The following is a 16,134-nucleotide window of genomic DNA, read 5'->3' as shown; positions in this document are numbered from 1 at the left end:
TGCAGCTAAGCACAGATCACCAGCGATGTGTACCAAGCGATCTGTCATGGCCAGCGTTCTCTGGTGAGAGAACACTGGCGATCACTGGATTTATACTGCATGCAGTATAAATCTAGTCAGGCAAGGCAATGCGTAAGTCCGGGCATCGCCGTCACCGGGAGTCATACACACGGAGCGATTCGTGCTTCATTTCTAAGCAATCTAGTCAGATCGCTTAGAGATAGCCCTCATATCGCCCCGTGTGTATGCCACATTACTTAGATTGGCACAGACTGGAAAATTCATTTTATGGTGAGTGAATTGCGCATGGGCGTGCGACAGGATACCGGATAACCATATTTTCGCCATTCACTTGCAGATTTACACAGGGCGGGTTTTCTGTTCTTTCTGTCTGGAAGGTGGCTACCTACTCGCAGTCATCTGCAAATTTGCAGATGTGCGATCAGGTCTGAATCAGGCTCTTATTAATCAGCAGTTTGCTTTGCTGGTCCCTGGCTGAAAGAAATTGTGTTTGCTACAAAAGCACTTCGCATTTCCACCCACACACCCCGTGTAATCAGCAGCTTATACAACCATGTACAATCCTGCCTAGATGATCCAGATTTTAGTAGCAAGCTTTAGATTCATTTAACCCTTTATTGTTTAATGAGATAATACACTACTAGGCTCCTGCCTGCTCTGATTGCTGCACAGCTGCACTGACTGGCAGCCTACACAATGCATCATATAATTCCCTTATAGACCAGCAGCCTGCAAATACTACCGATAGGTAAGCAATGACACTAAAGCCACATACACACTGGGTAATTTCACCCAAAATCGCCGGGGATATGGTCGCTGAGCAACCATATCCTCATAAGTAGGAGCGCATTTCCGCGACCAGCCTGGTGCATGCTCCTGTGACCAGCGGTTTCCACTTGCAAAGACTTTTCATCAGCAACCATTGCTGGTCGTTGATGAAAATGGGACACTTAGCAATTATGGTCGCTGAGCGATTTATCGCTGAATGACCAAATCACTGTGTACGGAGCTTAGGGGCCCATTTATCAACTAATATTTGCGGCTAAATCCCCAAAAACACCCGTTTTCGGGGGTTAACCGCAAATATTAAGTATCACTGAAATGTATCACAGAGGACCGCAGCAGGAATCTCTGATCCCTGCTTCGATCTCCCCCTGCAGCGCCGCCGGCCACATCCTCCATAGGTTTCTATGGGGGATGAGAAGCTGCCCGATGTATCAACATCGGGCAGCTCGGCTTCGCACCCCAGGGCTTTCGCCATTCTGATATGGCGATAGCCCACTGTAGCCTATGGGTGCATATCGCACTGCCCGAGCGGCAGTGCGGTCAGCACGTAACCGCGCATGCGCAGACACTCCGGCTTCCGGCATCGCAGGGAAAGGCTCCTTTCGGAGCCTGTCCCTGCGCCCTGACAGGTAATACATTGTGGTGAAATGATCTCATTTTACAATGCGATCCAGGGCGGTAATATTCCGCCCAGATCGCATTGTAAATGCGATCAATGGTAAATGAGGGCCTTAAGCTTGCAGCTTACCGAGCATCAGAAGCGCTGCCTGCGCCCGGCACACATCATCCACATACTCATGGGAACTCCCAGCATTTTCTTTGTGATGCCAATAGAACAGTGCTGGGCATTCCCTTGGGCGACCCCCATTCTCGCCACCGTCCGCCTCTGGCCCACCCAGATCCTTGCGATTGGCCCGGCATCTATGAAAGTCCCACTAAGACGTTATCAAAGGGGAGCTGCACATGCACATAATGTACCATGCGCAGAGCCCCAAACATCACCCCCTATGTATTTACAAATAAGATGTACAGTATGTCAGTACAGATGTACAGTATGTATACAGGGAGGCTTTATTCTACCCCTCCTCCTCTACCTGGTGACAGGCAGCCCCCCCCGGACAGGACAGCCCCAGGTTTTGTCCTGGTCCGGTTTTCACCCATACCCCTATAATCACACTACTTACAAAAGTTCGGCTCCATGATAGAGATCACTTCATTGCGCACTTTGTATTATCCCCCTGCCCTCGCCTCACAGTGTTCATGTGCCCGCACTGCCCATCACAGTGTGCGGGTGCCCGCAGGCGCAATGCCCCCTCCTCACAGTGCTCATATTCCCGCAGCGCCACCTCTCATTGTCACCGCAGGACGCACCCCCGGGCTCCAGTCCCCCCCCGCACACAGCTTACCTGGCCCCGATAATAATGCGGCTTCGTGGCCGCAGTGTTCCGGGCCCAGAGTGAGGCGCAGACCGCCTTGCAGCATTACCAGGCCCCGCTGCTATGGGTTACCGTGTCACAGCAACCGCAAATAATCAGCTCTCATTAGCATAACCAAATATCCCTACCCTAGGTAACTGGAGCATGACTGGTCTCCTCCTGCTGGCTGGGGAAGGGAGCAGGCTGCTTCAGCAACTTTCCTAAGTCATGCAGCCATGTTCATTACAATACATACAGTATATGTGGATATATATGTGCACTACATCACAATGAAATAAACGTAAAGCATTGACTGCAAAATAAAATGTTCATTATTTTTTATGCAAAGATTTGTTTACTATGCCATGTAATCAGGGTCACTGCATGTATGTTCTGAGTTTGTAATTATCATTTAATTCATATCAGTTCGGTGTACTAGACTTTACCAGTGCCAGTGGGTAGGGCCGGTGCCACCACTAGGCAGCTTTAGGCCGGTTTCACACACTCCGGCTCCTGCCGGACGTTGAAATCCCGCACGGCTAGGGAGCTAGTTTCACACACTCCGGCTTTTTGCCTGACAGTTGTCTCTTTCACATGCACCGGCTCCGTGAGCCAGTGCTGTGTAAATTTAAGGGTAGAAACTGAAGTGACGTCAGTTTGGTGGTGGTGGAGAGCTAAAACCGGACACCAAATGACCGGTGTGTGTGAAAGGCCCCCATCGCCCTCAGCACACACTGACATGTGAGGACGGGACAGCCACGGCACGCCAGCCGGACACTGCAGTGGTAAGATCCGGCTGCTACCCGGCAGCCGTGCCGTGACCGTCCCGTGTGAATGGACACATAGCTGTCCATTACACACTGCAGGGACGGCACGGCTTTTAAGCCGTGCGGGATTTCGCAGTCCGGCAGGAGCTGGACAGTGTGAAATAGCCCTAAGGCCGGTTTCACACACTCCAGCTCCTGCCGGACGGTGAAATCCCGCACGGCCAGGGAGCTGTGCCGCACACATTAGTTGTGAATGGACACTATACGGTTGCAGCTGGATCCCGCCACTGGAAGGGACGGCTGCCGGGCTGTGGCCATCCCCTCCATGCAGGCTCGGACTGGCCTGGCGGGGAACCGGGGAATCCCCCGGTGGGCCCCGGTGATTTCTAGCCCCGCCCACTTGTTTAGGGGGGCGGGGCTAGCGGGCCGCACCGGGTGTCACCAGTCTCTGGGGTGACACCCAGAGCTCTGAGACGGTCGCCGGTGTTCTCTGTCCCGGCCCTGGCTTAGTCAGTCACTCTCAGTGACAGACAGCCAGGCCAGGCCAGCAGGCTGTGAGCGCCGCTGCAGCGGCACACAGACCGGGGGAGGGGGGGGGGGGGCTAGCCGGGACTACACTCACTTGCAACACGTATGTCTTGAGAACCCGGGCCGTACCGCAGCGCACACACAGCAGGGGGAGAAGGGGGCGGGTCGACATAGCATGATGCGCACTGCGCATCATGCTATGCCGACCCGCCCCCCTCTCCCCCTGTTGTGTGTGCGGTGCGGTGCGGTGCGGCCCGGGCGCATTGCGAAGGGAGGCTGGGCGGCTGGCGGCGGCGTAGAGCGGGTGCCTCCCCCTCCTGTGTGGGGATTGGCCACCCCAGGGGACGGAGGGAGGCACCTTGTTTGGGCGCGCAGCGCAGGCATCCTGTCACTCATGGGGAGAGAGGGTGGGCGCAGCCTGATTGAATCCCCTGCCAGCGCCGTTTTTGGTTGCGCACTGGCACTGCTGAAATAGTGAAATCGAACCCACACGCCACAGACAGTTCTCCCGACTCCCGCCGGCGCAGCACAGGACTCTGCACTGGGACGGGAGCAACTGCCACCATGGCCCCAAACAAAGATCCCCGCCCGCATGGTAACCACCTCCCCCGGCTGCAGGATAAGAACTGCGGGGGTAGATGTCCCGAGACCTCCCGGCTGGTGAAGAGGGAGCTGCTTGCTGCTTTTGGACCACTTCTGCAAAATGGTAGGTAACTAACCTAACCATGTGTTGGTGCTGTATTAACTTTTTTATAGTCCCTTTTTTTTTTTAGGTGTGTGTGTGTGACCTATGTGCTATATTATCTGGGTAGGGAGGACCTATGTGCTGTACTATATGGGGGGCCTATGTGCTGTACTATATGGGGGGCCTATGTGCTGTACTATATGGGGGGCCTATGTGCTGTACTATATGGGGGCCTATGTGCTGTACTATTTGAGTGGGGGACCTATGTAATGTACTATATGGGGGGGGGCTATGTGTTGTACTATTTGAGTGGGGGACCTATGTAATGTATTTTATTGGGGGCCTATGTGCTGTGCTGTACAATTATCTGAGTGGGGGGCATATGTAGTGTATTTTATTGGGGGCCTACGTGCTGTGCTGTACTATTATATGAGTGGGGGGACCTATGTATTGTATGGGGGCCTATTATCTAAGTGGGGGGACCTCAATATACATATGTGGCTCTCTCTGTGTCCTCGCTGTCACTCTCTCTGTCCTTGCCGGGGACATAGCCAGCAGCTCAGAGCCACTAGCCATGCCCCACAGCGTCAAAAATGGGGGTGTGGTCTAATTGAAATAGGCCACACCCCATATTGCTAGGCCACGCCCCCCCCAAAAAAATCGGCGCGCCAGCGGCGCACAACACGCCCCTTGGTGGGCCCCTGAGAGTGATTTCCCTGGTGGGCCCTTCATGCCCCAGTCCGACACTGCCTCCATGATAATCTACTGTGTGCGGCATGGCTCCCTGGCCGTGCGGGATTTCACCATCCGGCAGGAGCCGGAGTGTGTGAAACCGGCCTAAGGCTGGTTTCACACACTCCGGCTCCTGCCGGACGGTGAAATCCCGCATGGCCAGGGAGCCGTGCCGCACACATTAGTTGTGAATGGACACTGGAGGGCGCCTCTTCAGCCCAACATTTAAATCAAATATAATTGTGGCAGGTGCTGGGAATAGCTATCTCTAGTTTCCCAGCACCATTCTAAAACCCGTCCCTGCTGCTGGCGATGGCTGCCTAGCGCTGCTACCGCTGGTGGTGAGACTCTGGTCCCAGCTGCCGCCCGCCCCTCACCATTGGCGTCAGCGGGGAACAGTGCAGCAGCTCTAGGCAGTCAGCGGCTGCAGCAGGGACTAGGGACGGTTCTCCCCAACAGCCGCAGCGGCAGAAGAAGGTACCAGCGCAGCAGTGAGTGTCACTGGCACCTCCTTTACCCCCCGCCACCCCCGGGAAATGACGCGGCGGGTGAGCACCGCAGCATCCCCCCCAGCGCCCCCCCCCCTCCCCTCCTGTACAGCAGCCGGTGGGCGGGTGAGCACCGGAGCGTCCCCCCTGGGGCGCTCTGGTGCCTTGCACCGGCACTGCCAGTGGGACTTATAGTTTGACTGGCAAATTGTTTTCACATATTAGTAACTATTAGTAACTATCCATACCTTCCTAATGTCATGATATTAGCAGAACAATTCTGGTCTTACAGGCTACTGCCACTGGGTGTCGTACAGGGTTCCGACAGTCGGGATCCCGACAGTCATTAGCCCGACGTCGGGATCTGAACTGACCGGACTCAGAGGCCAGTATTCAATGCCTCAGATTCGCTGTTTTTTTCAGTGAATCTGGCAATTCGCTGGGTTAACGGCGAATTTTCTGTTAGAAAAAACAATTCGCCATATTCAATGGAGGCAATTCGCCACAAATGAACAGCGAATGTCTGCCGATTCGCCGTAAATGATTCTCCACAATTCGCCTGTGATTTTCAATGGGGTTTTTAGTGGAATTCGCCGACAGTGTATTCAATGCTGAAATGGAGAACTGCTTTCTCCATTGATTTTCCCCCGGATTCTCCATTTTACATTCGTCATCTTTTTTTGGTGAACTGTTATGTGTACTTGTAAAATAAATGTTTTCTTTTATTTTTTTATGACCAAAAAATCAGTTTTAATTTTATTTGAAGGGTCTTGCTTTTTTTACACCTTTACAAGCACCTCTTTTTATTTTATTTTTCATTTATTTTTTTCCTCAGCGAACTGGCAGCCAGATGAACAGGGGGACGGGGATGCGGGGGACGTGAGCTGCTATTGGAAGGTACAGCCGGGACAAAACACTGCCACTGATAAGTAAAGGAGATCCAGCAGTAGCAGCAGACCTCCGGCTACAGCAGCCCCAGCGTGGTGCTGGAGCCGGAGGTCTGCTACTGCTGTGCGTGTAGGAACCGGAGGTCTGCAGGAAGGGGAGAGAGCCGGGACAGGACGCCACTGACCAGTAAGAAGATGGGTCCAGCAGTAGCAGTAGACCTCCAGCTCCAGCAGCCCCAGCGTGCTGATAGTAGATGTCAGCGCTGTGACTGCTGGAGCCGGAGGTCTGCTACTGCTGCTGAACCCGTCCCCATCCTCAGGCTGTCATTGCACTCCCCCGGCCGGACTCCACTCCATTCCCTGCAGTGCAGCCGCAGCAGCAGCGGAGAGAGCCGGGACACTGCCGTGTGAGTAGGGAGAAGGCTCCAGCAGCAGACCTCCGGCAGACCCTGCACGGTGATTGCAGATGTCAGTGCCAGGGCTGCTGGAGCCAGAGGTCTGGTACTGCTGCTGACCCGTCCCCGTGCACCCCCGCCGTTTCTCCAGCTCCATCCCCAGAGTACTGTCCCGTCGCCATCCTTCCCGGCAGTAGAGCACTGACTGTAATTCGCCATATGGGGTTATTTTCGCCGTCAGGGGCAGCGAGTCCCTGACGCATTGAATAGTGTAAGCTGGGAGCTGACGGCGAATAGCGGGGTGGCAGTGAATCACGGCGAGTGCACAGCGAATCCAAAACAGGATTCGCTGCTGTGTGCTCGCCAGAGCATTGAATACCCCTAAGAGAGCGTGGCGAGGGCAACAATAGGATAATAGGAGGGATACATAAGAATAGAATTCCATAGCATGGCAGTCCCATCAGATTACAAGACAGTCCTGATGGGATGCAGTTAGATATAAATGCTACTGGAGGTTGTGTGGGGGTCCTGAATATAAGCTTGCCTGAAGAGGTGATTTTTCAGGGAACGTTTGAAAGTTTGGAGGCTAGAGGAGAGTCTTAGTGTGCGTGGATGGGTATTCCATAAGGTAGGTGCTGCCCGACAAAAATCCTGCAAGTGTAAGTGGGAGGAAGTAATGAGTGTGTATGAGAGACACAGATCTTGTGCAGAGCGGAGAGGTCGGGTGGGGACATATTTTGAGATAAGAGAAGAGATATAAGTCGGTGTAGTCTTAATGGCTTTATATGTAAGTAGAAGTATTTTATATTGAATGTGGTACTATACAGGCAACCAGTGGAGGGACTGACAGAGCGGATCAGCAGACGATGAACGTCTAGCCAGGAAGATCAGCCTTGCAGCTGCATTCAAAATGGATTGTAGTGGTGAGAATCTTTTCTTAGGAAGACCGGTAAGGAGGCTATTGAAATAGTCAATGCGTGATATAATGAGTGCATGGATTAGAGTTTTTGCAGTGTCTTGTGTAAGGTACGGACAAATTTTGGATATGTTTTTTATATGCATGTAACATGATTTAGAGACAGATTGAATGTGAGGAGTGAAGGACAGTTCAGAGTCGAAGATGACCCCTAGGCAGCGAGCTTGTGGGGTAGGATTAATTGTTGTGTTCTCAACAGTGATAGAAATATCAGGTTGGTAACTACTCTTGGCTGGTGGAAATATAATTAATTCTGTTTTGGAAATGTTAAGTATGAGGGGGCGAGATGAAATCCAATATGAAATGGCAGAAAGACATTCAGAGACACGGAGCAATAATGATGGTGACAATTCTGGGGAGGATAGATAGATTTGATTATCATCAGCGTACAGATGATACTGAAATCCAAAAGAGTTGATTAGTTTCCCAAGTGAGGAGGTATAGATTAAGAAAAGCAGAGGACCTAAGACTGAGCCTTGTGGTACTCCAACGGACAGAGGTAGTGAGGAGGAGCTAGAATCAGAGAAGCAAACACTAAAAGAGCGATTAGATAGGTAGGAAGAGAACCAAGAAAGGGCTGTGTTCTGAAGACCTAGGGATTGTAGTGTTTGTATGAGAAGAGAGTGGTCGACAGTGTCAAAGGCAGCTGACAGATCTAGAAAAATAAGAAGTGAGAAATGGCCTTTAGATTTAGCAGTGGGCAGATCATTGTCTACTTTAGTCAGTGCTGTCTCTGTGGAGTGTTGAGAGCAAAAGCCTGACTGAAGTGGGTCCAATAAGTTGTAGGAGTTAAGATAGTGTGTGAGGCGAGTGTAGGCAAGTCTCTCAAGTAGCTTGGAGAGACAAGGGAGCTGAGAGATAGGATGGTAGTTAGAGAGACAGTTTGGATCAGAATTTAGTTTTTTTTTTAATAAGTGCATGCTTGAACAGAGAAGGAAAGATACCAGTAGAGAGAGAGAGAGGTTACAGATTTTAGTTATCCTTGGGATAAGCACAGGAGATAGAGCTTCACTATAGGATCAAGAGGAGAGTAAAGGTGCCCACAGACGCTACAATTATCGAATGCGTTTTGTACTTTTTAAGCACAAATTGCATCTTATGTACAATTATTGGATGGTGTTTATGGGCTTGTGCGATGCTGTATGTCTAAAATTGTATGTCTAAAAAAGTACGTGCTGCGCGTACTTTTTAGACTACATCTGAAATTTAACATTACAAACATGGGTTCATCACATGCATCCAAGTGCACATCTCATAGCAAGCTGGAAGAAAAATTGTATAGAACCATTGTACAGACAAAAACGCATAGCACAGTACAATTGTAGCATCTGTGGGCACCTTTAGTGGCGTAGGAAGATGAGAAGAGTGTGGATACTTCATCCTCACTTGTGGGGTCAAATGAGGAGAAAGTGGCAAAGGGCTCAGGAAAGGAAGTAAGCAAGTCACTGGCTGAAGAAGAGCAAGTCATTTCATCTTGGATTTTAACAATCTTTTCCTTGATTCTTTAAAGGACAAAACCATGCTGCACTGCATATGTTCAGAAAAAGTTAGATTTAGGTGAGTTTTTTTTTTTCTGTTCAGGGTAAATACTGGATGCTTTCTTTTACACTGAATATAGATATCAATTTGAAGTACAAACCCCACCCAAATCTAGCACTTTCTGCACATGTTACATCTGCCCCACCTGCAGTGCACATGGTTTTGTCCATTAAAGAATGAGTTTGCTTTTACAAGTGAACCAGAATCAGGCCCTTAGTCAGAAGTAGGGATGGCCATTGTTGCCTTGCCATCGATAGTGTTATACTATACTATGCAATGTTTTTACATATCCGTGGTCATGCATTTTCTTTGACTGATTGGCCTTTGTGCAAAAAGATGGGGGCAGGGCTTCACGGGTGTCAGGGGCAGGGCTATGCTCCGTGTTCCGGGTCCTTGGCGAGAAAAGAAAAGCAAAACTATTTGTTTGAACTTGACATCGATGGTGGGATACCATTTGTTTCTCCCCATCGATGGCAACCTATTCTACATCAGTCATAAACCATTGACTTTGAATCATCGATGGTCGATGGCCATCCCTAGTTAGAAGAGTACAGAGACTCCACTGCTGGGAACCGGCACAGAAGATCACAGGGATGGGCTCCTTTTAGAGCCCCTGCCTCTGTGTCTGCAGGGACATACATCCTGCAGATAGATTGCATATTGCAATGCCATCCTGGGCATAGATCCCACCCATATCACATTGTATATGCGATTTTATGGTAAATGGGCTTCTTATTGAATTTGTACAGTGTCAGACATATTCCAAAGTCCACGTGAACTGTAAAGAGGGCCAAATCCTACTGAGCTTAGCTAATGCACTCATTTAGTTCTCCCAAAACAGCAAAAGTCATTTAGATTTGTCCCGTGAATGATCAACCAACACTTGCAAAAGGAACCACTAAATAGAATTTAGTATACTATGGGACATTTGTCAGATGAGGTTGGTAAAAACAATGCATTGATATGTTCCACCCTTGAATGGAATGACAAGGTCAGCTTCCAAAAGCTTGGATTGGAGAAAGAAGGTTTGTCAGGAGAGAAATATAGAAATATGCCAGAAATGTATTGAAAACATCAAGATATCATTACCAAGCATGTACTTGAATTTGGCTGCACTATTACCAGCATTCCTCAGGAGATCCCAACAGGAGCTGTATTCCCATTGTGACAAAGTATCAATGCACTGCACTGGCTTTTATCAAGACGTCAAACCTGGACTAAAACAAGTGATGTCAAAATCTATGATGCTTATATCGAATAAAGGCCCATACACACTGGGTGACTTTGAGCTGAAAGTCGTTCAAAACAGCAGGTTTGGGACTCTCCCCCTTTTATGGACACTAGTAGCTTGTCTCTACTGTTCCCAGAACCAGAGATATCAGCCTTCCAGCAGCTGGTTACTGCTCCAGCTCCAGACACCTGGTATGTAGTTTTATATTCTCGTTGGCAGATTGCTCTCCCTCTGAACTCTGATCCCCTAGTTCCCAGTATCATTTGGTAGGTGGGATTCTCTAGTTTTTAATTCCATTAAAATCTAAGAAATCTATTTCCGATATACGGAAGATGTCGGTGTGAATACGGACGAGACCCGTCCGTATACGGTGGCGTAAGCTCTAGTGTACGCCACTCCCCATTGTAGGTGTTTGTGACCGTCCGTATGCGGACTTACACTCACCGTCCGCGTATGCAAAACGTACGGTGAAACGGACCGTACGTACGTTGCACCGACCTAACCAGAATAAGGCCCAAAGTATCAATGCACTGCACTGGCTTTTATCAAGACGTCAAACCAGGACTAAAACAAGTGATGTCAAAATCTATGATGCTTATAAGGAATAAAGGCCCATACACACTGGGTGACTTTGAGCTGAAAGTCGTTCAAAACAGCAGGTTTGAGCATCTTTCAGCTCAAAGCCACCCAGTGTGTATGGCCCGGCGATGAACGGTGAGCGCTGCCGCATCATCGCCGGGAATGTCGATCATCTGCTGGTATTACCAATTATTAAACAATCATTCCCCTACACACACACCCCCGAAACAGGGACAGGGCTGCAAAATTTTACACTGTAATGCCCATTACACATAAACAATGCCCATTACACATAATGCCAACATGGATACGCCCATTACACATATTGCCGCACACCGTAATGCCAATTAAACAATGCCCATTACACATATTGCCACACACCGTAATGCCTATTACACATAATGCCAATTACACATAATGCCACATACCGTAATGCCCATTCCACATAAAGACAACACCGCAATGCCCAGTAAGCATAATGCCAATTAATCAATGCCCATTACACATATTGCCACACACCGTAATGCCCATTACACATAATCCCAACAACGTAATGCCCATTACACATAATGCCACACACGGTAATGCCCATTCAGTGGTGTAGCTAGGTGCCACGGCGCCCGGAGCAAGGGCATGTTTTGCGCCCCCCCAATATGAAGTAGGTGAGGCTCCTGCACAGTGAAAAGTGGGCACGGACCAACGTTATACCACACACCGTAATGCCCATTGCACATTTTAGTGAACTTTGTAATTCCAATTACACATAAGCCCACACATGATGCCCATGACATGCTATATAACACTCCGCAATGCCCATGACATGCTATATAACACTCCGCAATGCCCATGACATACTATATAACACTCCGCAATGCCCATGACATACTATATAACACTCCGCAATGCCCATGACATACTATATAACACTCCGCAATGCCCATGACATACTATATAACACTCCGCAATGCCCATGACATACTATATAACACTCCGCAATGCCCATGACATACTATATAACACACCGCAATGCCCATGACATACTATATAACACACCGCAATGCCCATGACATACTATATAACACACCGCAATGCCCATGACATACTATATAACACACCGTAATGCCCATGACATACTATATAACACACCGTAATGACCATTACATACTATATAACACACTGTAATGCCCATTACATACTATATAACACTCCGCAATGCCCATTACATACTATATAACACCATAATGCCCATTACACATTTGACACAAAAGTGCCACTTACCTACATGCTCAATGCCAGGGGCTTCATGCTCAATGCCAAGGGTCTTCATGCTCAATGCAGAGGGTCTTCATGCTCAATGCCAAGGGGCTTCATACAGTCACTAATCCCACATGGATGCGCTGCTGCCCTCCACATACAAAGTATTCGCATTGGTGGGGGGGTGAGCAGCATATAACTATAACTATATGGAGTTCGCATTCATAAATAAAAATAGGCGGCCATGGTTTTAAACAGACTGCCGCAGGATCCGCTGTCAGCGATAACGGCTGCTCACACTCTGCGACAGTCTGTTTATAACCATAGCCACCTATTTTCATTCATGAATGTGGACTCCATATACCATTTTTAGCTAATGCCGGGTGAGGGAACACACAGTGATGGTCGGGCGGCCAGGGCTGAGGGCTGTGGGGTCAGGAGCGGCCGCTGCTGCGGCGTGATGACCTGCAATATGAAAATGACGCGGCGGGGAGGCGCACAGTGATTGACAGGGAGGCAGCGCGCTCAGGTGCACAAAAAAGGCCATCCGTCCTGTCCTGTCCTGTGCACCCATCCCCCCGCTGTGTCCGGGTGAGAGCCGTGCTGGCTGCTTTGTAAACTTCATATCTCCCGCTGGCTGGACCGCTAGCTAATAGGCGCTCGCGGTCCAGCAGCCACCAGTTGATTGGCTGCTGGACCGCAAGCGCCCATTGGCTAGCGGTCCAGCATGAGACGTGAAATTTACATAGCAGCGCGTCTCTAGTCTCTCCCGGACACAGCGGGCACGGGAGCGGAGGAATGGGGGAGCGGGGGAGAGGGCGAACGAGCTGGCGGTGCCGGTGCCAGCACAGCTCCGGCGCCATGCTATCTACCTGCGCCTGGAGCAAGTGCTCCACCGGCTCCGCCCTCGCTACGCCTCTGTGCCCATTGCACATAAAGACAACACCGCAATGCCCATTAAGCATAATGCCAATTAATCAATGCCCATTACACATAATGCCAGCACCGCAATGCCCATTACACATATTGCCACACACTGTAATGCCTATTACACATAATGCCAACAACGTAATGCCCATTACACATATTGTCACACACCGTAATGCCCATTACACATAATGCCACAAACCATAATGCCCAATAAACATATATTTACCTGATTTAACTTGTGGAGTGGCACGGTTTGTTCATTACTGATATATATATATATATATATATATATATATATATATACACATACATACATATATATACACACACACACACACACACCATGTCAAAGTCTAGGCAGAACAATGTACTTACAGTACAGGCAGTTTATTCTAGCAGGGTCAGCTTAAGCTCAGCCTCCATGAGCTCCTCCAGGGCCCCCTCACTACATGCAGCATAAAGAGTTCCATGTACCTGCCTGAAGCAGGGCCACCCACGCTCCCGCAGGCGGCCTCCGCAGGTAAACTGCAACCCCCCCTCCCTCATTCTCTCGGCAGCCTAAGTAAATGCTGGGGTTCCTTTTAAACAGCGCTGTCATCCTCTGACAGACAATAGAGGTACAGCAGTACCTCTAGTGTCTGTCTCCTCCTAGGCGGCATTTTTGGAGGGGCTGTCACCATGGAGGAGGCCTGTGTGCGGCACTGCAGTAGGACCCAATGTCGACTGCGGCAGTGTAAGTGAACACAGCCGGCCCAGACCCAGCCACTACATACCGGCCCGGGGGGCATGTGGCATCCTGCCCCCCGGCCCAGCCCGCCCCTGGGCGCCAGGCCTGGCATCGGAAGCGGAAGTACTGTGGGCCAGCCAAGGTATGGCGCCAGGCCTGGTTTTGGGGGGAAAAACAGGATCCCCAGGCAGTTACAGGTTTTCTGTTGCGAGTAGGGGAACCCGGCCCCCCAGGTGGTTACATGATTCAGTTGCCATAAGGGCTGGTGGACCGCAGTGCTATCTTTGCCACCAGGCAGTTACGTGATTCAGCTATGATAAGGGCTGGTGGACCGCAGTGCTATCTTAGCCACCCAATTAAGTAACAGTATATTTTGTTATCAGATTAATAAATTGTGACCTTTAATTCACCATAATACATGACTCCATCTGGTTACTTCAGGTACAAAGGACAGAGGGAAGAGGAGGGGTGGAGGGAGGGGGGGGGGGGGGGGAGGAAGAGCAGGGGATTTGGGTTTTATAGGGTTGTTGAATGGTGAGGGCATCTGGCAATCAGAGGTTTAAACAAATAAAAGAAGGGTAATAATGTAATAATAAAGTAATAAGTAAAGGGGGGGCGATCCACGTCCCCCCCTGTCGGGATTTTGGCAGTCGGGATTTTGAACGCCGGGATTCCATACCGAATCCCAATAAGAAGACATCCGTGTTTTTAATTTAAGACAAGTGCCATAGAACTGCATTTACCTTGTGGTTCTAATACATTCCTTCTTGTAAATTAAAGATTGGTGTTCTATTGAAGAGGGGGTGTTGCTCATAGAAACCTATCAGATTCTATCTTCTAGACAGAAGGTGCTAAATAAATAAGACATAGAATCTGATTGGTTGCTATAGAACTCCCATCTTATACCAGCTTCACATTGCAGCTTTAACACGGTATATTGCCATTTTTTTTACCGTTTTAAAACCGGGACAGCTGCAATGTGAAAGCTCCATTGTCAATTTACTGGGTTACAGAATACCGGTATTTTAAAACGTGTTAAAAGCAGGGGGGGGGCGGTTATGGGCCAATGACGGGATGGGAAAGGGGCGGGGTGGTGCCGCAAATGTTTGAGGGCATGGCAAGCGCGATCATGTCCTCGTGGCCATGCCCCCGCCATGCAATGCCGGTTTTTCAGGCGTTGCACAGTGGTAGGCTAGGCTACAATGACACGACTCACATCATTTGGTTCCACACGGGGGAGGTGTGCGGGAGACTGGCCGCATTTCGGGAAACTTGCCTCCCCTTCTGGGGGCCAGGAGGGGGATCTGATTTCCGGCCATTCCGGGAGGGTAGACAACTCTAAGTTAGGAGTAATTTAAAGCTTCTAAAAATGAATAATAAAAAAAAAAGTATGTTGCCCATATCAACCAATCATTTTCTAGAAAGCAATAGGTAATTGATAGAATTTGATTGATTGCTATGGGCAACATAGTAGGGGCAAGAAAGTGCACAATACCCCTTTCAGACATACTACCCGGGATTTTTAAAAATCCCGGGTCCATTGCAAGTGCGCAGGACCCAGGATTTTAGAGGACTAAAATCCCGGGTAGAACCTTTCAGACATACCCTGGTCCCGGGATTGTGCACGTGCACGTGAAAAATCCCGGGATTTTGCTGTATGTCTGAAAGGGGTATTATTGTACCATTTTGCTTGCAATGTCTGATGTTCGGAGCTGTATGTTACCTGCTGCACAATACTGTACCTGAGGAATATGCTTGAGGATTGTAAAATGCAACAACATTACAGAAGCTACAAGATCCTTACAATGTATAGTCAGTAGTCGAAATTGACTAAGAAGGGAGTTCTATTTCACATGGGATGTTGCTATGGGCAACCAATCAGATACTATCTATTATCTTCTAGACAGTGCTAAATAAATAAGTAGATTCTGATTGGTTGCCCATGGCAACATCCTTTGTGAAATAGAACTCCCATCTTAGTAAATGTCTCCCGGTTTATAGTGTGCTGCAAGCCTGCACACAGACTACTCCATCACCCATTGCAGATTTCCAACAGCAGGCAGCTCCCCATGCTGCAGCGTTATAGACTGTGACGGGTGGGCGGGGTTAAACTCGCCCCCCTCGCCCAATACCAGCTCTGATGCACCTGATGACTGACTCCCCGGTGGGCGTGGCATCCAGCAGCTCCCTGGGC

General features: G+C 49.5%; 1 protein-coding gene across 7 annotated transcripts in view; it reads right to left on the bottom strand.

Moving 5' to 3' along the window:
• LRRC56 (leucine rich repeat containing 56) overlaps positions 1-2,455 on the bottom strand; it is a 39,926-nt gene extending 37,471 nt beyond the window's left edge. For 2 of the 7 annotated variants that reach the window (XM_083165284.1, XM_083165290.1), the window contains exon 1: positions 2,214-2,339. The gene's annotated coding sequence lies outside the window, so the exon portion shown is untranslated. Of the gene's footprint in view, positions 1-1,991; positions 2,090-2,213; positions 2,340-2,371 lie in introns of those variants that run through there. The other 5 variants (XM_083165287.1, XM_083165285.1, XM_083165288.1 and 2 more) reach the window with 5 other exon arrangements.
• Between the last annotated feature and the right edge of the window lie 13,679 nt (positions 2,456-16,134).

The sequence above is a fragment of the Crinia signifera genome, chromosome 11 (genome assembly GCF_055691185.1).
Source record: "Crinia signifera chromosome 11, ASM5569118v1, whole genome shotgun sequence".
Lineage (NCBI taxonomy): Eukaryota > Metazoa > Chordata > Amphibia > Anura > Myobatrachidae > Crinia > Crinia signifera.
This window is presented reverse-complemented; position numbering and strand designations above follow the sequence as displayed.